Here is a 22,852-nt window from a genome sequence, read left to right on the forward strand (position 1 = left end):
TCCTCCCTCCTGGTCTGTGAATGACCATATGCGCCCCCCTCTGCCATGGGGCTGAGGTGGGGGGGGGTGCTGCTGTTCTATGGGGGGGGGGGGCCTAGACTGCGATCAGGTTCTGAATGTGGTCAGAACCCCAGTGTCCTTTTCCAGAGGCAGAGGACAGAGCTCTGCAGTCTCTCTTCACTCCCCTCCCTCAGGTCAATGGGCTCATGCCCTGGGGGCTCCCGCTTACTGGCTCCACCTGCTTCTGTTTCTGATTCTGGGCTGCCAAAAGACCATGCTGCTTGCTGTGTGCCCTGAGGGCTGGGCTCCACCTGCTCACTCTGGCAGAGGTCCCCCGCTGTTCCCCCACTTTGTTCCTGGTCCTCCCCGCAGTGTAGCTCCAGAGACTCCCCTGCTGCTGTGACCTGGTGCTCCCAGTGCCTTGGGGCTGCCTCTGGGAGGCTGAAGTTCTTTCACTCTGGTGGGCTGCCCCTCCAACCCTGGGGAACAGAGCCTTTCTGTCCTTTTCCAGGTTACCTTGAGTAGGAGAACTGCCTCACTGGGTCCCTTTGTGGGTTCTGTCTCTCAAAAGTTTAGTTAGAGTCCTTACTTTATAAGTTTTATCAGAGAGCACCTAAGACTCGATCCTTTCTTGTCTGATATAATTATTTTTAAAACACTAAAAACTATTAATGGAATAATTCCTTAATAAAAATTCATATTGAAAACAGGAGCATTTCTTTACATCATTAACAATATGAAAAGTTTATATAAAGAGAAATGTCCTAATGACATGATTTAGCTAATATTTGGGCACTCTTCTTGAGCTCTAAAAACTGATTTTTTTTTCAACATCTCCATCAATCTCCTCTCACCATTATAAACAAAGGTTTCATTAACTAATGATCAGCCTATTGGTGATGAGCCTCTATATTCCAGTTACTTTTTTAGGCAGCAAATGTCATCCTTTATGGAGTTATATTATTCTTTATCTTACTTCTAAGAAGTAGCACTACTTGTAGCAATTTCAGACATGTTGATGGAGCAAAAAGAAAGATTTTAGTAATTCCTGCACACAGGAGACACATAAAACAGACATGGAAAATTTACTTAAAATTTTCTTCCATTTTGCTTTGCATATCCTTCAGTGCTTCATAGTGGTATGGATATGACCATAGTTTCTTTCATCCAATCACCTTGCTGTGCAAACTGGATCAATTTCTGTGAAACTGGGTGGTGTTGAATCCTTTCAGTCATATTTGATTCTTCATGATCCCATTTGAGGTTTTCTTAACAACAGTGCTGTAGTGATTTTCCATTTCCTTCTCCAACTCATTTTACATATAAAGTACTAAGGCCAACAAGGTTAAGTGACTTACCCAGTCACACAGCTAGTGCTCATCTGAAACTAGATTTTAACTCAGGTCCTCCAGACTCCAGGACTGGCACTGTATTCTCTGTGCTACCTCACTGTACTGAAAGTACTTCAAATAGGAATCTGGTAATGGGCTATATGTCTCCAAAAATCAACTTTTGTAAGATTTGATAAGGCTTGCTGGTGAATAATTTTTAAGCTACATCAACTTCTTTTGGGTTTGTTTTAGTTTTATTTATGTCTTTTGTTCTTACTTTGTAGACATTTTGCTATCAAAATGACTAAATCTAACATTTGTTTCATCCCCCTTCCTAGTCATGTTAGTGTGGATATGATATATAAACAGTCACTACTTCTAAATTAATTGCAATTTATAGACCACCATCTATTTCAGAGGACAAATAAAGAAGCAGAAGATTTTGTGAAGAACATGAGGATGTTGTCCGAGTTACTGTTGGAACTTAGCCTTGGATACTTAGTGGCTTCAGTCCAAAAGTTGACAGTGGGGAGGGCAGAGCCAAGATGCCAGAATAAGGACAGGGACTCTACTGAGTTCTCCCTCAAACCATTCCAAATACCTTGAAATAATGACTCTAAACAGATTCTAGAATGAAAGAACCCACAAAAAGACTGAGTAAAACAATCTTACAGCACAAGTCAACTTGCAAGATTCTGGGAAGGGTCTGCTGTATGGATGTGAGAGAGGAGTGCAGAGTAGCCCAGGGCTCACCAGAGAGAATCAGCCCCAGCCATCCAAGAACAGGAAGCAGGGTGACTGGGTCAGTGACAGTGCTGGCTATTTCCAAACCTCTCACCCTGAGTTTGCCAAGGATAACTTGGAAGTCTGCAGGAAAAGTCTGCTGCACCAGGATAAGAATGGAACACAGTCCAGTGCAGACCTCAGCAATTTAGACCTGAACACCCCCCCGCCCCAGGCAGATCAGGAGTAGGACTCAGGGGGCTCTGAATCAACCCACAGACAGTAAGGGGTTCAGAAAAATTTACAGGGTCTCTTTGCTATCCCTTGAGGCAGTTCTCTGTTGCTTTGCCCTTACTTAGATCTGGGGTGCATCCAATCCCAGGAAGAGGGCAGAAGTACAACAGTGTTTACCACCTAAATGGAGCAGGGGCCCTCCTCACACTTTCAGCAGAAAGGAGTGCTTGTAGTCACCCACAGACCAGAACAAAGACCAGGAGAGTAATCAAAACCTCCCCTTATATTTTAACACCTTAAAAAATTGAAAACTTTCAAAAAAAACCCAAAAGCTTGGGATAATGTGCCCTCCACCCTAGAAACAGGGTGCTACCTTAACAAAGAATTAAAATCAAGTCATACACTGGGGAAATAAGCAAACAGTAGAAGAAAAAATATGACCATTGACAGTTTCTATGCTCATAGGCAAGATAACAATACATGCTCAAAAGGAGATAACAAATAAAAGCTTCTATAAACCCTCTAGGAAAAATATGTATTGTTCTCAGGATATGAGAGAGCTCAAAAAGATTTTAAAATCAAACAAGGGAAGTACAGGAAAAATTGGGAAGAGAAATAAGAGTGATGTGGGAAAATTATAAAAACCAAATCAAAAGGTTGATGAAGGAGATACCAAAAAAATTACTGAAGAAAATATCTGTTAAAAACCAGTTTAGGTCAAATGTAAAAAGCAGTCCAAAAGGTCAATGAGGAGAAGAATACCTTGAAAAGCAGAATTGACCAGATGGAAAAGAAGGAAAAATGTCAATAAAATCCTTCAAATGTAGAAGGGAACTGAGGGAAGGCTGATGACTTTGTGACAAATCAAGAAATAATAATAAAACTAAACAAAAAGAAGGAAAAAACCAGAAGAGAATGTGAGATATCTCATTGGAAAACAACTTTCCTGGATAACAGATCAGGAGAGATAATTTAAAAATTATTGAGCTACCTGAAACTCATGAACAAGAGCCTAGGCTTCATTTTTCAAGAAATAATCCAGCAAAATTGCCCTGATATCCTAGAAGTCAAGGGTAAGATAGAAATTGAGGGAATCCACTGATCACCCCCTGAAAGAGATTCCCCAAAACTTTATTATATGTTATTATATTAATTATATATTATAACTAAATTCCAGAATTCTCAAGTTAAAGAGAAAATATTACAAGCAGTCAGAAACAATTGAATTACTTGTGGCACTACAGTCAGGATTATGCAGGATTTAGCAGCATCTACATTAAGAGCTTGCAATGTGATATTCAGGAAGGCAAAAAGAACTTGGATTACAACCGAGAATCACATACCCAGCAAAATTGGATACACCCTTTCAGTGAAAAAAATGGATATTCAATGAAATAAGGGACTTTCAAAGTTTCTTGATCAGAAACGAACAGAACAGAAAATTTGATCTTCAAATTAGAGACTCAAGTAAAGCATAAAATGGATAAACAGGAAAGGCAAATCATAAGGTACTTAATGATGTCGAACTGCTTATATTCCTGTATGGAAAGAAGATATCGATAACTCAGGAATTTTCTCACTTTCCTGTTGAAATGGCCAGAGCTGAACCAAAGTTTGATCTTCAAGTACAAGACTCTACTAATTCTACTAACAATAAGCAGTTAGAGGGAGCATATATAGATAAGACACAGGTGGGAGTTGAATTTAAAGGGATAATAATATATTAACATGATGTTATTAAGAGGTGAGAAGAATATCCTGGTAGAAAGTGAAAAGGGGAGATAAAATGGGGTATGTTATTTCACATAAAAGAGGAAAGAAAAAGATTTTGCAGTGGAGTGGAAGAGGAAGGGAGGTAAGGGGAGTGAGTGAGACTTATTCTCATAGAAATTGGCTCAGAGAGGGATAACATACACACAATTGTATGTATAGAAATCTATCTTACTTAGAGGAAAGTAGGCAGAGGAAAGCAATGGGAGAAAAGGAGAAGGGAGATGATTGAAGGAAAGGACGATTGTGGGAGGGGTTGTCATTTTTACAAAATCCTAACTCACTATTGAAAGGAGAAATGTGTGTTGGAACAGAAAGAGAAAATAACAAAACTGGAGGGGATATAAGGAAAATGAGTCATTAATATACTATTGGGACGTCAGACCCCTACGCGGGTGGCGGCGGTGGCCCGCACTCTGGCGGTGGCTGCTGGAGCAGCCAGTCACTAGCCATGTGGCACTCCCGGACCAGCTCTCTGCGGGAAGGTGGGTCAAGCAGCTCCTGGCGGTGGCAGCGAGCCATGGCGGAAGCCCTGGAGGAGCTACGGAAAGACCTGGAAGAAGTGAAGGGGAGTTGCTGGGAAAGGCCAGTAGGAAAAGAATCCGTAATGTCCTAACAGCAGAAAAGACCAAGTTAGAGAGAGAAATCAAGTACAAGACAAAGCAGAAAGGAAATGAGAAAGGAGAAACCATTGATAATGAGAAACCAGCTGCTGTGGTTGCCCCCATTTCAACTGGGTACACAGTGAAAATCAACAATTATGGATGGGATCAATCAGATAAATATGTGAAAATCTACATCACTTTAAATGGTGTTCATCAAGTCCCCACTGAAAGTGTACAGGTGCAGTTCAAGGAGAGGTCATTTGAAGTGCTTGTAAAGAATCTCAATGGGAAAAATTACTCTATGGCTGTCAACAACCTTTTGAAGCCCATCTCTGTAGAAGCTAATTCAAGAAATATCAAGACTGATACAGTTCTTGTATTATGCAAAAAGAAGCAGGAACAGAAATGGGATTACCTGACCCAGGTGGAGAAAGTATGCAAAGAAAGGGAAAAATCTTCCTTTGATAATGACACAGATCCTAGTGAGGGGTTGATGAATGTTTTGAAGAAAATTTATGAAGATGGAGATGATGAAATGAAGAGAACTATTAATAAAGCCTGGGTAGAGTCAAGGGAGAAACAAGCCAAAGGAGAGAATGAATTTTAAGACAAAAATGTCCTTTCAGCCACCAATATGGAAAAATCCTTTCCAATAAGGAACTGTTGCTGAGCTGCACGGATGCATTTGACAAGTATATTGTTTACACAGCCTTCTTCCAAGCAAAGACCATGAACTCTTTCCATTTCATGCTGGAGAATTTATTTAAAATAAAATATGCTTATTTTAAAACAAAAAATATATACTATTGGGAGTTGTAAGATGATTCATCAATTCTATAGAGCATTTTAAAATTATGCCCAAAGGGCTATAAAACCATACCTACCCTTTGACTTAGCAGTGCCTCTATCAGGTCCATATTCCAGATGAAAAAACAGAAAGGGAAAGGATCTATATTATAAGGATATTTATAGCAGCTCTTTTCTGGTGGAGGAACTAGAATGGCTGAACAAAATGGCGCACTTGATTATGATGGAATACTGTTATTCTTTTATTTTTATTTATTTATTTATTTTTACATTTTTGCAAGGCAAATGGGGTTAAGTGGCTTGCCCAAGGTCATACAGCTAGGTAATTATTAAGTGTCTGAGGCCAGATGTGAACTCAGGTACTCCTGACTCCAGGGCCGGTGCTCTATCCACTGTGGCACCTAGCCGACCCCTGTTATTTTTTTATAAGAAATTATTAATAGGATGCTCTCAGTAAAAACTTACATGACTAGATGCAATGAAAAATGTACTGTGTTCAAAGTAATAGTAAGGTTATAGGATGATCAGCTCTGAATGCCTTACCTTTTCTCAGCAATTAACCTAAGACTACTCTGAAGGACTTAGGAAAAAAGAAAACTATCCATCCCAAAGACAAAGCTGATGATGTCTGAATACAGAATAAAGTGTACTTTTTAAAAAGTATATTTTCTTGTGGTTTCTCTTTTTTTAACATGACTGTTATCATAATGTTTTTCACGACTACACATTTCTAACCTTATCAAATAACTTGCTGTCTCAGTGAGGAGTATTGGGGTGGGAGGAAGGAAGATTTTTTTAAAAGTCAATGTTGATGGGGCAATTAGGTGGCGCAGTGGATAGAGCACCAGCCCTGGAGTCAGGAGGACCTGAGTTCAAATGTAGCCACAGATAATAATTGCCTAGCTGTGTGACCTTGGTCAAGTCACTCAACCCCACTGCCTTGCAACCCCCCCCCTAAAAAAAGAAAGTGAATGTTGAAATTTTATTTTTGCATGTAAGTGGGGGGAAATTAAATTAAATTAAATTAAAAAAATTAAAAGTTTCCAGTGCGGAAGTGGTCATTATTTCACTACTTAAATGGAGTTGTAATTTTTGTGTATAATCCTTTCACTGAACATATTATAACCTATCCTTATCCTCTCATGATATATGATTATTGTTCATAACAACATAAGTTTTCTATTGCAGTCCACCTAGTATCCTGGGGACTTTCTTCTAGGTTTTGATATTGTAGCGGTATTATTGGAGTTTCTAGAATATATTTTTATCTTTCCAATGCCCTGTGGGTGATCTGAAACTTGTGAGTCTTTGGTTTTCCATCACTTGTAGACCTTCAGCATCATAGCACAAACTATGATACTTAAGGGAAAAACTTGAAGTACTTAAAAGCATTATGAAATTTCACCAATGGCCTTCCAGCTTAATATTTTCTTCATTTCTAAGCCCAGTTCATTATCTCTGTGTTGTGTTTGACCCAGATATTGTACTTGATAGTCTAGCACTATGAGTTGTTCATATAACTAACTCATATTGTAGTCTGGACAGCAAGCATGGCTCATCTACTTAACTTTTTTGGTGTAGATAATTAAATGAGTTATCATGGATCTTATTTAGGAGGTTCTTTAGTGTCTCTGGGATTGATGACATTGATACAATGTAATTTGTTGTAAGGAGCAGGTAGAGGACTTCACCAGATTTTGGGAATTCCCTTTCTTTTTGTACTCAGTGTTGAACATTCTCAAAGATGGAGACAAATATATTTGAGGAGCATATAGGTTTCCCTGTTTTATGCTTTTCTTGGCAATAATAATAATCAATAATCTCTGTTGTTAAATCTTCCAAAGAAGCTTTGAAAAGTTTTACATATTTATATGGGGGCATCTTATTGTATGAGAACCTTTTAGTCAGACTTTTGCCTTACTAGATCAATTTTTTTTATAATCAACAGTTAAATACAGTGGAATTTCACATTCCCTTGCTTTTTAAATCAATTTTGTGGCCATAAAAATATGATCTGCAATAGGATATTTAAAGACATTTGTCTGTTCTGCTCTCATACTTTCCTCAAGAGCACCCTAAAATGATATGTAGATTTTGTAGAACTTATAGAGTAAGTATAAAAGCTATAGATATTTTTTCAGTCATTTTGGTACAGAGTAACACAATAATGATGATGATGATTTTTTTTTTTAGTTTTTGCAAGGCAAATGGGGTTGAGTGGCTTGCCCAAGGCCACACGGCTAGGTAATTATTAAGTGTCTGAGACTGGATTTGAACCCAGGTACTCCTGACTCCAAGGCCGGTGCTTTATCCACTACGCCACCTATCTGCCCCGATGATATTTTTTCTAAGCAATTGTGGCCTACCTTCTTTTTAGAAAATTTCATTATTAATTCCTCAACATGCTTTCAAATTTGGGTTACTTGTAGTATGTATACAAAATAGTATAAATTACTGAATGTTTGGTTTAGAGTAGTTGTTTTTCCCATCTTTTGTTTTGTGTCCCTTCAATTTCCTCATCATGTATAATAATTTTGGGAGTTCAAATAAAGTGGATCTGTAGTCACTGGTGTGAAAGATTTTGTTGTAGATGTTTGTATAGTTATCTTATATTTTTCATCCTTTTCTTGACTTTATTTTCATACCCTAAGCCTTTCAAGATAATTTTATGTTAATTTCTATAATGTCATCTTTACATGTACTACTGGAAGCTGTTTTGTGAAATAATAATCCCCATATTCTTTTAAAGTCCTCTTTCAGATCAAACAAGACTTTACAAATAAGTTTATATTTAAATTGATGTTTCCCTTTGCTGGTCTGTCTTGTTGGGCAAAAAAAAAAAATAGTGATTGAATCAAATACAGAGATTTTTTTTTAAAGTTTTTTAAAGTTCCTGAGATTGTTTGCAGTTTCTTTCTTTTGACCATTTAATGGGTGTCTGATCTCTGGCACTTAGAGGTTTGGTATAGAAATGACTTCCAAACCTATAACCAGTTGTTTACACCTGTCAAGACAGAGTTGATTTCAAATTTTGTCTACCAGTATTCCATCACTTTCCTATTCTCTTCTTGTTGAAAGTATGCGTTTCATTTAGACAGGAGGTTTCCAAGTAGTCTACAAGCTCTTAACTCTTTTTTTTCTTTATCTCAAACCATATTTTCCACATAACTTTTGCTTTTTTTCTGCGTATCTTTGTTTGAAATTCACCAAATGGCATCTGCTTTTGTTTGGTAAAGTTTGTAAAATTCTTTGTAAAATTTCTCTGTCTTTGCCATGAATATTTGTGTTCCTGCTGAATTTCAATTCATGGTAATCTTTTTACTTATCCTTATGATCCCTGAAAGACAAAAGTGACCAGATGTTTCTTGGATACAATTTTCTTCTTACCTTTTGGGCACACTTGTTAGATGTGAGATCCTGGGCAAGTCACTTAACCCCAGTTGCCTCACAAACAACAACTTTTGGGCAAAATATGAAAACAATTTGAAGATTATTTGCATCTTTAAAGAGAACTCATGAGAGTCATGCTTCCATTTAGTTGCAAAATCTTATTTCTTCTGGTTTAAGTAAAAAAACCAATACTTATGGTTCAGTTCCTTCCAGTACAGTGACCTCCAATTTGTGGATATTGTGCTAGAATGTCACATTTAGAATACGAACAGTTAAATTTTTGTCTATGGATGACTTTGAATAACTGTGTTACAGAGCCCCTTTTACTCTCACTTCTACCCCTTTGATGCCATCACTAAAGAAATAGAAGAGGGTTACATGGGATTGAGAATTATTTTGTACTTTGACTTGATTCATGTATTATGGCTAAAGAATTTATCACATTGGATAGCATGCTAATGACCTCCATACTTAGCTAAACTGGTCCTAAAAGAGAAGACACTGTGTACAAATCAAACTATACAGAAAGTTTTTAGCTTTTAGAACCTACCAGAGTTTATATTCCCCTTACTTTATCCTTTGTAAAAGTAGGATCACCTACATGTCATCCCTAGATATCACTTTCTGAGACACAAAATGAAGTAAATGAGAAACATATTGCTCAAAAAATAGCATATAGCTAGAAGAGGGATGGTACAGTAGAAAGAACTCTGGGTTTGGCCTCAGCACTTCTATGAGCTTGGATAAGTCACTTCGCTGTTCTGGGCCTTGGCTTCCTCATTTATAAACTGGACCAGATGACTTTTGGATCCCATTTAGCTCAAAACCTATGATTTTGGAATGGCCTATTGATTTAGTCATGTGTGTATGTACAAGAATGGTACATCATTAGCTAGACTGGATTTAGAAATGAGACTAGGTAGAATACACTTTTCACCTGTAGCAATTTCTTTTAATATCAGTATTTCTCTAGTCATGCTATAAAAGTAATAAATTATGCAATATATATGCAAATGGTTTCAGAATTAAAATTGCAAACAACAGGAAGGGTTGCATAGAGATAGTGGGATAGAATAACTAAAGTGTGACCTTTGACTTTTGAAATCCTGGATTCAAGTCCTGCCTACATGACTTACTGAGTCTGTGACCAAGTGACTTAATTTCTCAACATTTTAGGCAATATTAAGACTACATGTTGTTGATAGGAGGAGTTTTCTTATGTGGACTTTCCCTGTACCGGTGAAAGTAAGGCTTTTATCCCTGTCCCTATCAAGACTCATGAAAAACACATAGTGAACATAAATAAATTGTGACATGTTTAACCAACAACTGGAGAGAAATCACACAAAAGGCATTATTACTAATATGTCTGAACAGAGACAGAGGTAACCTGGTTGTGGGACAGAAAATGAGAGCCAGCTGCACAGCTTTATTTGGTTTTCCTGAGATAATTCAGAGAGGCAAAGAAAGGCTTCCAGTATGTTTGTTGAATTTATGAAATGATATGAACAAGAAACACACATAATGATGAGAAAGTTTGGAATGACTGATTATACCAGAAGAAAAAATACTCACTTTATAGAAACCATAGATCCAGTCAAGTCAAGGAAAGGTTCGAAAATTTGGTTCCTGATGTTTTTCTATCCAGCAGAGGTAGCACAGAAATATGTTACCAACATTCATAGATATAGAGCTGAAAGGGACCTGAGAGGCTATCAAGAACAAGTCCCTTTATTTTATACATGAGGAAACTGGTATGGGAATGTGAAGGGATTCACTCAGTGATACAAAGCAGCAGATGTCTAAATTGGAATTTGAGCCCAGGTCTTGCTAACTCCAAATCCGGTATTCTGCCCGCTATGGAATGTTACTCATCAAAGATCATGAAGGTAATGAAGAGTAATAATAACTGCAATTAGAACCCAAATCCTCAGAGTACAAATCTGAGTACGCCATACCTTTATTTACCTATGTCCCATGGAGAAAAGAATTTCTAGGTATTGGGAATGTGCATGCATATTAAAATAAATTTTTTAAATTGTACTTCATTAGACCTCCAATCATGTTTCTCCCTTTTTTGACATCCAAACATCCCTTTATTCACAGGATTTTCTTTTTTTTTTTTTTGAGGAACTTTGATACTTTTAAGGTTTGCTGCCATAAAAGCATTGCTGGAATGGCACCATGAATTTAATCAATCCTACTTAAAGTAAGCATGTATTCCACATGCAAGAGTTTTGGGGAGGCATTTTATAAAAATATTCTTTAGATTTTATTCAGAACTCAAGTTGAGAGAGAGAGAGAGAGAGAGAGAGAGAGAGATCAAATGTGAGCTAATCATTAGATAGAGATCAGATGTGAACTAATCATTAGAATCAATATCTAAAATGGCAGAGAAGTCCAATAGAATAGGAAAGGATCTGCCATCAACTTGTTTAAATAAGTTAAATATGTCTGGATTTTCAAGTTAAAATGACTTACACACTAGAATCTGCCCAGGAGCCAAAAAAGTCAGTAGCAATTACATTGAAAGGCCCATGAAAATATCATAGGATATTGATTACAAGAAAAAGAGTAATTGTAATTTATAACTGTGCTTTCCTCTTTAAGTAGTAGAGTAAAATTCTGTAAATAAGAAAGCAATTTTGTTTTTATACCAGGGCACCATTACCTAGTAATTTTTTTGGAATTTCAGGAATGTGAACACTACCTTTATTTTAACATTTGAGTTAATTAAAAGTGATAAATAATTAGGTTGGCCCTAAGAATTTATAAGAAAAATTGTCTTAAACCTACAGTAACTAAAAAAAATGAAATAGAATAAAAGCTATAGTATTGATTTCCAAGTTGTGTAAAACAAGAGGTTTAAACCTAGAATTTAGGTTCCTATGACAGTCATCACCATTTTTGTGGTACTGTTTTACAGGGACTATTACTGAGATGTATTTGTCACTATTGGGTCAAGCTTCCATTGAGTGAGCCAACTTGAATTAGTTTTGTGGAGTTTTCTATTTAGGAACTCCTCTTTTAGAATTCAAAGTCTGATGAAGCTTTGGGATGAAGGGAAGAAAGGGAAAAAATTCCAAGAGTTTTGAGTATTTGTGGGGAAAGGGGAATTGAAACATAAATACAGAACTCTGCCTGTGTTTACTAATACATAAAGTATCATATTCTAGACAATTTTTGTGGCCTGGACTGTTTGTACTGTACACATTTTCCAGACAGAAAAAAAAAAAAGAATTTCTCTAGTTGTTCAATTTAGTAGCCTGGCTTTTAGAATCATTCCTTTCTTTTTGGTAACTCATTACTGCATGATCTTCCTGCCATTGTAAAATCATTTGCAGGGCTGCATTTTCTTTGTCAATCAATCAATAAGTATTTATTAAGCATCTTCTATAAGCCCAGTGCTGTATGTATGTGTGTATCTTAACCTAAAAAAAAAAAAAAGAATCAAATATAGAATTTTTTCTTTTTCTTTTTCAAGGCAATGGGGTTAAATAACTTGCCCAGTGTCACACAGCTAGAAAATTATTAAGTGTCTGAGGCTGGGTTTGAACTCAGGTCCTCTTGACACCAGGGTCAGTACTCTATCCACTGTACCACCTAGCTGTCCCCAAATATAGATTTTCTTAAAAAATCATACAGCCTTAACATTAAAAGTGACTAATTACAAATATATACAAAATAGTTCAATATGAAATACTTGCAGAGGGCAGATAACAGTCATGTGGGAAATCAGGAAAGAACTCAGGCAAAACAAGTTGCTTGAGCTGTTTTCAAGGCAGAGAGGAACCAAGGACTCTGAGAAGCAGAGGCAAAGGGGCTGTCTTCAGACCCGGGGAAAGGCCTATGCAAAGGTGTGGACACAGAGATGGAGTTTTGTGAGTGAGGAACAGAGAAAAAGGCCAATTGTGTTGGATTACAAATTTCACAAGGAGGAATATTATCCAACACGTCTGCAAGTATAGGTTGGGGCCAGGTTGTATAGAACTTGCAAAGCTAAACAGAGTTCATATTTTATCCTAATCCTAGAGGCAGTAGGAAGTCTCTGGAATCGATTAAGTAGGGGTGTTCCATGGTCAGATCTGTGTTTAAACGAAATTACTTTGGCAGCAGCATGGATCTTGGACTGGAGTGGTGAGAGTTTTGATGCCGGAAGACAAATAGCAAGCTGTTGTAATAATCTAGATGAGAGGTGATGAGGACCTCAAACAAGGTGGTTGATGTGTGAGTAGGGGGATAGGGGAAAGGGAATAATCTTTTATAAAGGCAATGTGCTAAGAACTTTACAAGCATTATCTCATTTAATCCTTACAACCACCCTTGGAGGTAGGTGCTATTATTTTATAGATAAGATACAACTCAAACCCTGCCTTTACTCCACCATCTTAGCTCACTGCAGGTTGCTATTATTTTAGAGAGAAAGGATTGGATGTAAGAGATGTTATGAAATGAGACATAGCCAAAATTTGGCAAAAAGGATGATATGTGGATGAGGGAAAATGAGTTAGTTGAGATTAATACCATGGGGAAAAGGATGATTATGCCTCAAAAGACACTGGTAAATTTGATTCAGTAAACCATGTAAGCCAAATTTATCATCGAAACAAGTATAGTCAAGTTAGTCTGTACTTAAACCTTTATATGATTCAAATATATTAAAAAAAACATGATACTGTTTTTTCTCCTGCAAAATTTATCGAAGAAAATCTTTTTGTTGTTGTTGTTTTTGTTTTGCAAGGCAATGGGTTAAGAGGCTTGTCCAAGGCCACACAGCTAAGTAATTATTAAGTGTCTGAGGCCGGATTTGAACTCAGGTACTCCTGACTCCAGGGCTGGTGCTCTATCCACTGCGCCACCTAGCCGCCCCCAAAACAAATCTTAAAGCAAATGTTATTGATACTGTATTTTGATTAAAAATGTTTATGCTTGGACTGTATCATAAGATAAAATTAATATGGCCTTAGAGAATATGTCATAAAACCTTTGCATGTTTTCATTTGCACAAAAATATGTTGGTCTTCTGATAATTTGAAGTAAGAGAATATGCCAAATGATGCTGGAGGGATGAATAAATATCATTGGGAATATTTTTTCTTTTTTTAATATCGCTATCTTTTTTACTGTAACATAAATTATACTTTCATATATATTATTTTCTTTTTCCTCTATCATCTCCCAGAAAACCATTTCATTTAGCAAAGAAAAGAAAATATGGGAGAGGGAGGCACATTTCAACCAAAATGTTGAAAAAGTCTAGCATACAATTTAACATTCTATCCTAGTCTTCCCACTAACAAAGAATCAAAGTATGTGTTCCTTCATATCTCATCTTTGTGGTCCAAGTTTGGTTATTTCTGTGTCATAGCACTCTGTTTTAGTTGTTCAGTCAGTCTTTCTAATTATATTGATGAAGTCATTGTGTATATCATTTTCCTGATTTTTTTTCTTGTTTCACTCTGCTGAAGTAATATATATTTTCTTATACCTTTGTATTCTTCATAGTCATCATTTCTTACAAATGGGTAATATACCATTGCATTCTTTCAGTATACTTAATTCATCCATTTCCCTGTCAAAGAGGCATCTTTTATTTTCCAATTGCTGACTTCAAAAAACAAAATGTATCAATAAATATGAGGGTATATACAGGGCCTTTCCTTTTGTCATTGAACTACTTATGGAATATCCCTGACTAATAATTCTAGGTTAAAAAGTATAACATTTTAGTCATATTCTTAGTATAACTCCAATTTTCTCTCCAAAACAAATGGGACCAATTCATAGGTTCACCCATAGTACATTAAGGTCCCCATATTTCTATAACTTCTTCAGCATTGCTTATTCTCACCTTTTATCTTCTTTGCCATTTTGTTCTTTGTGAAGGGAAATCAGAATTTTTGTTTTATTTTACAAATATTATTTCATTTAATATTTTGCAATCCTGTAGATACATGTTAATATTATTTCTTGTTTACAAATGAAAAAACTGAGGTTGAGAAATAACTTGACCAGGGCCAAATAACTATTAAGCATATGAGGTAGAATTCAAATTTGTTGACTTGAAAGCCAGCAAGCTATCCCCTGTGACACATATGTATATGACTCTGTCTCTCTTTATGTCTTTTAAAGAAACCACCTGTATGGAGATAATTTATCTTTCTTCATGCTACTTTTTAATCTAGCTAATTATTCATAATCTAATTCTTTGAAAAGTATAATTATTTCACAATTAGATACATGTTGCAGTTATCCTTTCCATTTATCTGGAATATGGTAAACACATAAAATTTAGGAAGTCTAAATTAATATGGTATTAAAAGTGATGATATTATACAATACTATTATATATATGTATATATACATATATACATATATACATATATACATATATACATATATACATATATATATATATATATATATATATATATATATATATATATATATACTGTATTTATGAGTTTCTAAACTTTCTGTCATCTGCTGGACTAATAGTATTGTCCCTTCACAAAACTCCTGAAAAATTCTTATTTAATGTCTTATGCTGACCCATGATAGATTGAAATACTGATGAAGAAAGTCACAATGTGAAAGGGATAATCGTATACTGAAAAGCAAAGAAAATAAATGTGGTATGTATAGTAGATCATTATTCTATAAAGTGATGTCTTTCTGATTTGTATATGTTCTTGCTAGGAGGTTTGAGGAATTGTATATTCCAGTTTTGTTCCTTATTAACTTTGTAAGGCTAAAACTTTGGGTCTGAATTTGCTTTATTTATAAAAGAAAGGGATTAGCATGAATATTCTTCACATATATTTGTATCTGTGTTTGTTTGTATGCATACAGAAATGAACAGGTGTTGTTGGCGAACTAGTGTTGACAGATTTTTTCAACATTTAGACTACTTCCTAGTAGTAAATTTGACTGACATCTTTAGAATAAACAATAATTCTTTTGGCCAACAAGGTTAGGCTTCACTAAGTTTATTAAACATAAATTTCTTCATGGTGCTATGGAGTACATTTTGGTAATTACCGTGCTCTCATTAAGTTATTGTTTCTTGCTTTTAAAATGTACCCAACAGTAATCATTTCTAAAGATGTTTTCTGCCTCAAAAATCCAAGCAAATAAAACATTTGAAGGAAAAACTTGGATTTTTAAAATTTAAGAGGAAAAAATAACGAAGTTTTGTAACTTGACTAAGGTATTGTGAAACAGATACTTACCTAAGGTATCCACCCTGCAATTAAGCACCCAGAATTTGGGTGGCTGTTTTCATTACTATTATTCTGTCTTGAGTTGAGTTGATCTAATGTAAATTTTTCTTGGACTTTTATTAACCTACTGTAGCTAGCCTCAAAGAACTATTGTCCTCTTTCTACCCCCCCCCAATCTTTTAAATCTAAGTCCAAAATAAATGAATGGCAACAGGTTTTCTCTGGTGTCTTTTAGTCTAGAGTTCCAGGGCAGGAAAAGTTCTGTCCAAGAATGACTTCCAAGAGTGTTCCTATTACCAACAGCAGCATAGAAATTTTAGATCATGAAAATAAATTAAAGGGAAATCAGCTATGTTAGGGTAAAATTATTTGTATGTTATGATGTGATTTAGATTCTAGATGAAAACTTCAAGGACACAAATTTTTTAAATTATTTTTGACTTCTGAGGTTTTATAAACAAAGAACTGCAACGGGCAAACTCAGTGTGCTCTAGGTCATTTGGCTCATCAGGTGGAGTTTGGTCAGCAGAGGGGAGCTCCCATTGAAACAGGCTTTCTGGCTAGTTACCAGCAGGTGGAGCTATGGAGCCAGAGGGAGCAAGAGGACATCCAGCTGACACCTGAGCCAGTGGAGCCAGGAGATTGCAGGTAGTTACAGGTTGGCAGAAATCCAGGGGTCTGTTCCGACAATCAAAATGAGGGTAATGTGATAGCAAATGGCAGCAGGAGATCTTGGGCTAGATGGAAGTGGACAAAGCTGGAATCAGGAAGGGCAGATCAAACCTGGAATTGTGCATTAGCTTAACATGTTGCACTTGCAGTGTTTGCAGTTAATTGAGGGTTTTTGAAAGTCCACCAGTGATTACTCCAATCTCATGGAGAAGCTAGGTGGGGTAGTGGATATAATGGTAGGATTGGAGTCAGGAAGATCTGGGTTCAAATTTTGCCTCAGACCCTAACTCTATAACCCTGGGCTAGTTTCAACTTCTGTCTGCCTCAGTTTCCTCCTTTGTAAAATGATGGTAATATTAGGTCATTGTAAAGCACCTAGCACAGTGACTAACACACAATAATCACTGTCTAAGTAATATTTATTACTACTACTACAATTATTATGACAACTAAAATGACAATAGCTATCACTATTACCACCACTACCATAACTACTTCTAAAATTGCTGTGGCTGCAGCCACCATTACTACTACTACTACTGCTGCTGCTGCTGCTGCTGCTATTCCTATTATTACTGGTGTTTCTGCTCCTATTGCTGCTGCTGCTGCTGCTGCTGCTACTACTACTACTACTACTACTATTACTAGTTATTACTATTGCTACTACTACTACTACTACTACCACCACCACCACTACTACCACCATCATCACTACTCCTACTGATTCTTGTCCCCTTCATTATTGAAGAAGCCCAAAATGACAGCCCTATGTTTCACGCAGATTACAGTGTGTCTGACTGTGGCTGATCAGGTGAACTCAGAATGCTCTACTACAAATAGTCCATGTGTACACCTGGGATATTTATTCTAAACTTATCTATCTCATGTTTCCTTTGAGCTGCTTCCTTATAGATTGCAGCACCCTCTCTGATGAGGGCACACCATGCTGGACAATACTTTGCCAGTATCTCAGAGACCATGTTGCACAATTAATTCTTTTTTTTCCTAATTATTTAAATAACTTTTTTTTATTTTTCCCCAGTTATATACATATCACAATTAATTCTTAAGAGAGACTTTCAGGGTGTCTCAGTATTACTTCTTTTGACCCCTCTTCCCTCCCAGGAGCATTTGCCCTCCATAATATAGTCTTTTTGGTGAGCTTACATCAGCCATTATGACAACACAGCCAGTTCATCATAGTTACACTCTCTGTAGTAATATTTGAATACTTGGCAGTTTAGCTCGAAAAAAGACCTCAGTGTCTGATATCTTCTGCCAAGTAATTTTCAGAATCTTCCTAAGACAATTTAAATGGAAGATTCAGTTTCCTGATGTGACACTACTAGACTGTCCAGGTTTCACAGGCATAGAGCTATGTAGATCTTCAGTTTGGTAGTCAGACTAATACCCCTTTTCTCCCAAATTTTATTTTGGAGCATCCCAAATACTTAGTTAGCTCTGGCAATGTGTGTGTCAACCTCATTGTCAATATGGACATACCTGAAAAGAAAACTGCCAAAGTAAGTGAACTTGTCCACAGGATTAAAAACTTCTCCATTTATATCCATAGCAGCTTTTTTTCCCAAAGATTTTATTTTGAGTTTTACAATTTTTCCCCTAATCTTGCTTCCCTCCCCCCAAAAGGCAATTTGCCAGTCTATACATTGTTTCCATGGTATACATTAATCCAAATTGAATGTGATGAAAGAGAAATCATATCCCTAAGGGAGAAAAATAAAGTATAAGAAAAAGCAAAATTACATAATAAGATAACATTTTGTTTTGTTTTTTTTCTAAATTGAAGGTAATAGTCTTTGGTCTTTGTTCAAACTCCATAATTCTTTCTCTGGATACAGATAGTTTTCTCCAATGCAGATAGCCCCAAACTGTTCCTGATTTTTGCACTGATGGAATGATCAAGTCTATCAAGGTTGATCATCACCCCCATGTTGCTGTTAGGGTATACAATATCCTTTTGTTTCTACTCACCTCATTCAGCATCAGTTCATGCAAATCCCTGGAGGCTTCCTTGAATTCCATCCCTCCTGGTTTCTAATAGAACAATAGTGTTCCATGACATAAATTTACCATAGATTAAGCCATTCCCCAATTGAAGGATATTTACTTGATTTCTAATTCTTTGCCACCACAAACAAGGCTGCTTTGAATATTTCTTTTATAAGTGATGTTTTTACCCTTTTTCATAATCTCTTCAGGGTAGAGAACCAGTAGTGGTATTACTGGATCAAAGGGCATGTACATTTTTGTTGCCCTTTGGGCATAATTCCAAATTTCTCTCCAGAAAAGTTGGATGAGTTCACAACTCCACCAACAATGTATTAGTGCCCCAGATTAGTGTCCCAACATGGATCATTGTCTTTTCTGGTCATATTGGCCAGGTGGTACCTCAGAAATGCTTTAATTTGCATTTCTCTAATGAGTAATGGTTTAGAGCAATTTTAAATATGTCTATAGATTGGTTTGATTTCCTCATCTGTAAATTGCCTTTGCATATCCTTTGACCATTTGTCAATTAGGAATGGCTTGGTTTTTTTTTTAATTTGACTCAGGTCTCTGTATATTTTAGAAATGAGTTCTTTGTCAGAAATATTAGTTGTAAAGATTGTTTCCCAGTTTACTACATTTCTTTTGATCTTGGTTACTGTGGTTTTGTCCATGAAAAAAGCTTTTTAATTTAATGTAATAAAAATCATCTAGTTTGTTTTTAGTGATGTTCTCCATCTCTTCCTTGGTCTTAAACTTCTTCCCTTTCCCTAGATCTGACAGGTAAACTACTCCTTGATCTTCTAGTTTGCTTATAATATGTTTTTTTATATCTAAATCCTGTATCCATTTGGATCTTATCTTGGTATAGGGTTTGAGTTGTTGGTCTAAGTTTCTTTCATACTAATTTCCAATTTTTCCAATAGTTCTTATCAAAGAGAGAGTTTTTATCCCAATAGCTGTACTCTTTGGATTATCAAACAGCAGATTACTATAATCATTTCCTGGTATTACACTTAGTCTATTCTACTGATCCACCACTCTATTCCTTAACCAGTATCAGACAGTTTTGATGACTGATGCTTTATAATATAATTTTAGATCTGGTAAGGCTAAGCCACCTTCTTTTGCACTTTTTTCATTTAATCCCTGGAAATTCTTGCCTTTTATTTCTCCATATAAATTTACTTACAACTTTTTCTAACTCATTAAAGAAATTTTTTGGAATTTTGATTGGTAGAGCACAAAACAGGTAGTTTAGTTTTGGTAGAATTGTCATTTTTATTATATTAGCTTGACCTATCCATGAGCAATTGATGTTTGCCCAGTTATTTAAATCTGATTTTATTTGTGTGAGAAGTGTTTTGTAAGTGTTTTCAAAAAGTTTGAGTCTGCCTTGGCAAATATACTCCCAGGTATTTTATATTTTCTGAGGTTACTATGAATGTGATTTCTCTTTCTAACTCTTCTTGCTGTATCTTGCTAGTCATATATAGAAAAGTAGAGGATTTATGAGGGTTTATTTTATATCCTGCAACTTTGCTAAAGTTGCTAATTGTTTCCAGTAATTTTTTTTTTGCAAGGCAAATGGGGTTAAGTGGCTTGCCCAATGCCACACAGCTAGGTAATTATTAATTGTCTGAGACTGGATTTGAACCCAGGTACTCCTGACTCCAGGGCTGGTGCTTTATCCACTGCACCACCTAGCCACCCCTCAGTAATTTTTTAGATGATTTTTTGGGATTCTCTAGGTATACCATCATGTCATCTGCAAAGAGTGAGAGTTTTGTCTCTGCTTTCCCAATTCTAATTCCTTCAATTTCTTTTTCTTCTCTTATTGCTGAAGCTAACATTTCTAATACAATATTGAATAGTAGTGGTGATAATGGGCATCCTTGTTTCACCCCTGATCTTATTGAGAATGCCTCTAGCCTATCCCCATATAATGCTTGTTGATGGTTTCAGATAGATACTGCTTATTATTCTAAGGAACAGTCCATTTATTCCTACACACACTCTCTAGTGTATTTAGTAGGAATGGGTGCTGTATTTTTTCATAAGCTTTTTCAGCATCTATTGATATAATCATATGATTTTGACAGGTTTGTTAATAATATAATTAATTATACTAACAGTTTTCCTAATATAGAACCAACCCTGCTTTCCTGGGATAAATCCGACTAGACCATAATGTTTTATCCTAGTGATAACTTGTAATTGGTTTGCTAAGATTTTATTTAAGATTTTTACATCTATATTCATCATTGAGATAGTTCTATAATTTTCTTTCTCTCTTTTACCTCTTCCTGGTTTAGGTATCAGCACAATATTGGTGTCATAGAAAGAGTTAGGCAGAGTACTGTCTTCACCTATTTTTTTAGGGTTTTTTGGTAAGGCAAATGGGGTTAAGTGACTTGCCCAAGGCCACACAGCTAGGTAATTAAGTGTCTGAAATCAGATTTGAACTCAGGTACTCCTGACTCCAGGACCGGTGCTCTATACTCTGCACCACCTAGCCACCCCATCTTCATCCATTTTTCCAAAGAGTTTATATAAAATTGGAAACAATTGTTCCTTAAATGCTTGACAGAATTCACTTGTGAATACAGCAGGCCCTGGAGATTTTTTCTTAGAGAGTTCAATGATGGCTTGTTGAATTTCTTTTTCTAAGATAGGGTTGTTTAGGTATTTAATCTCCTCTAAATTTAACCTAGGCAACTTATATTTTTGTAAATATTTGTACATTTCACTTAGATTGTCAAAATTTATTGGCATAGAGTTAGGCAAAATAATTCTGAATTATTACTTTAATTTCCTCCTCATTGGTGGTGAGTTCACCTTTTTCATTTATGATACTTAGCAATTTGGTTCTCTTTTTTTTAATCAAATTGACCAGAGGTTTATCAATTTTATTTTTTTTTATAAAGCCAACTCTTTGTTTTATTTATTAATTCAATAGCTTTTTTGCTTTTGATTTTAATAATTTCTTCGTTAAGTTTTAGAATTTCTAATTTGGTATTTAATTGGGAGGTTTTAGTTTATTCTTTCTCTAATTTTTTGGTTACATATTTAGTTCATTGATTTCCTCTTTCTCTAATTTAATCATGTAAGCATTTAAAGATATAATATATCCCCTGACAACCACTTTGAGTGAATCCTATAGAGGTGGGTATGTTGTTTCATTATTGTTATTATCTAGGATGAAATAATTAATTATTTCTATAATTTGTTGTTTGATCCAATCATTTTTGAAATGAGGTTATTTAGTTTCCAATTAGTTTTGGGTCTGTATTTTCCTGGCCCAATATTGCATATAATTTTTATTGCATTCTGGTCTGAGAAGAATATATTCACTATTCTGCCTTTCTGCAATTGATCATTAGGTTTTTATATCTTATTACATGGTCAGTTTTTGTGTAAGTGCCATATATTGCAGAGGAAAAAAGTATATTCCTTTCTATCCCCATTCAATTTCCTCCATAAGTCTATCATATCTAGGTTTTATTTACCACCTTAACTTCTTTCTTGTTTATTTTATGATTAGATTTGTCTATATCTGAGAGTGGGAAGTTGAGGTCTCCCAGTAGTAGAGATTTGTTGTTTATGTCTTCCTGTTGTTCTTTCAGCTTCTTCTCTAAGAATTTGGATGCTATCCCATTGGGTGCATATATATTCAGTATTGAAATCACTTTTTTGTCTATGGTACATTTTAGGAGGATATAGTTTCCTTCCTTATCTCTTTTAATGCTATTTTTGCAGCTGCTTTGTCTGAGATAAAGATTGCTACCCCTGCTTTTTTCATTTCAGCTGAAGCAAAATATATTTTGCTCCATCCTTTTACCTTTACTCTATATGTATCTCTCTGCTTCTGTAAGCAGCATATTGTAGGATTTTGGTTTTTATTCCACACTGCCATTCACTTACATTTTAAGGGAGAGTTCATCCCATTAACATTCAAAGTTATAATTACTAACTCTTTATTGCCCTCGTGCTTTCTTCCTTCTGATTGTATCCCCCCCCATTTTCACATTATCCAAGTTCCCTAGTGTTTTGTTTCTGAATACTGCCACCTTCAGTGTGTTTGCCATCC

The 22,852-nt window shown here is 35.8% G+C and overlaps 1 protein-coding gene and 1 pseudogene across 2 annotated transcripts in view; both read left to right on the forward strand.

Annotated features, from left to right (window-relative positions):
- NT5DC1 (5'-nucleotidase domain containing 1) overlaps positions 1–22,852 on the forward strand; it is a 236,821-nt gene that overhangs the window by 146,907 nt on the left and 67,062 nt on the right. The gene's annotated exons all lie outside the window — the stretch shown is intronic.
- On the forward strand, positions 113–5,460 carry LOC141487839 (calcyclin-binding protein-like; annotated as a pseudogene).

This window comes from Macrotis lagotis, chromosome 5 (assembly GCF_037893015.1).
Source record: "Macrotis lagotis isolate mMagLag1 chromosome 5, bilby.v1.9.chrom.fasta, whole genome shotgun sequence".
Taxonomy (NCBI): Eukaryota; Metazoa; Chordata; class Mammalia; order Peramelemorphia; family Peramelidae; genus Macrotis; species Macrotis lagotis.